Source organism: Camponotus vicinus, unplaced genomic scaffold (assembly GCF_025532165.1).
Source record: "Camponotus vicinus isolate PSW18456_S1 unplaced genomic scaffold, iyCamVici1.0 SCAF_1, whole genome shotgun sequence".
Taxonomy (NCBI): Eukaryota; Metazoa; Arthropoda; class Insecta; order Hymenoptera; family Formicidae; genus Camponotus; species Camponotus vicinus.
Window position 1 is genome coordinate 27,953,473 of NW_028141945.1, and position 1,876 is coordinate 27,955,348.

Below are 1,876 nucleotides of genomic sequence, written 5' to 3' on the forward strand. Positions count from 1 at the left end.
GGTATAATATATGAAGGATATGCTGACAAAATAATCGACGAAGAACAACATCAAACAATCTATTCTCTCACCACTCAGGACATAATATTTGCTTTAACCAGCGTAGGGAGACATGAAGTTTGTGGATATTCATTAATACGAACAGAGCATCCTAAATTATTAATTTTTGAAACCGTACGTGGCAACCGTAGTTTTTAATAAACAAACCCGCACTTCTAACTTGGATATCTTCGCATACATGAACTCAAAATTTGTCTATGTGGAGAAACACATTCGTACTCAAATCAATCAACTTTATCATAATATCTTGTTACAACAATGCAGTCTGGAACGAAAAATGATGCAAAACGCTTTAGCTATCGCTACACAATCCCCAGACATTTTTGCATATCACTTAATGAAAGGACCTGGATATATGACTCTACCAGCTGGAGAAGTAATTCACATAATAAAATGTGTACCCGTCGAAGTAATACTCACTCGAACAGAACAATGCTATAATCAATTACCCAAACTCGAGAAAATCAAACCTACTATTTAACTCCTCAAACTCATATATTATTACGACAAGGCACTCAGACAACGTGTAATTCTTTCGCGCCTGCTATGTATGTCTTAGGAGATGCATGGTATAAATTGACGCCCAGACCAGTAGATACCTTACCACCGACCATCATGAAACCGTTAACAAAGCCAACATGGAAATATATTAGCCCAGGATCACTTGCCACCAGTGGTATATATACGGAAACCGACTTAAATGATCTCAGAGACCATATAATGTTCTCGAACGACCCGCAGTTCTAAATACCGTAGCCCGAGGAATCATGGGAAAAACCATCTCTCTGCAGGGAGGCTCCCTCTCCAATCTATTAGATAAAAACAGAATAGAGAAAATAGCCTTATCTGCATGGGAAAAATTTTGGAGCAAATTCTTAATTTTCGGAAATATTAACGCGGGATTACTTGGAATCTATTTAAGCATAAGAATTATTAAACTAATATTAGATACAATAGTACATGGATATGCCTTGCATACGGTATACGGATGGTCACTATATTTATTAGGGGCCATCTGGGACTCTCTAACCCATCTATTGTTACACTTAAGAATAAGACCACCATCACAAAAAAGGGCACCCACCGCACCTACCTTCGAATCCCAACCCAACAGGACGTCTGAGACGGCTCACTCCGAAGGCTGTGCAATACCAACGCATGTTTATCCTTCTCTCTCTTCAAAAGAAAATACTTTTTATTCACTTGAAATCAAAGAATCAAAAACTTAAACGAATGTCAACAATTATCTGAACCACACCCTGACACCTCAATTTTTATATATATATATATCTTTCACATTTCAACAATAATACAAATTTTACAAAAAAAAAAAGAACCTCATACAAACAAACTCTATTGTCATAAGCAATTTTAACCATTCTACAGAATAAAAATTAAAAATGGAGATCAAGTGCATTGAAACCAATCTCTTAACCCGAGGACGCTTGGATGTGACGATAGTAAAGGTGGAATCACCGCTTCTTTTTTGCGTCCAACTAAAAAACAGTGCGAAGGATTTAAAAGAATTAGAAGAAGAACTGGAATTCCGGATGGTCAGGAAAGCTACTTATTTACACATCTGGCCCGAAGACTTCAAGGAAAATATGATCGTCGCAATAAAAGATTGCAAATCTTGGCGACGGGGCCTTATAAAGAAAATTAATAGAACCAACTGGATGATTAAAGTCTGCCTAGGGGACTGGGGCCGATCAACCTGGCGGCGTATGAGCGAAGCCTACCTCCTAGAGGACAGATTCAAAGAGCTGCCTTGGTAAACCATAATCTTTGGCTTAGCTTACACCGGTCCTGTCCTGAA

At 38.1% G+C, this 1,876-nt stretch overlaps 1 pseudogene; it reads left to right on the forward strand.

The window, feature by feature from the left end:
• The first annotated feature begins 238 nt into the window (after positions 1-238).
• LOC145966581 (uncharacterized) lies at positions 239-1,289 on the forward strand (annotated as a pseudogene).
• The last annotated feature ends 587 nt before the right edge of the window (positions 1,290-1,876 follow it).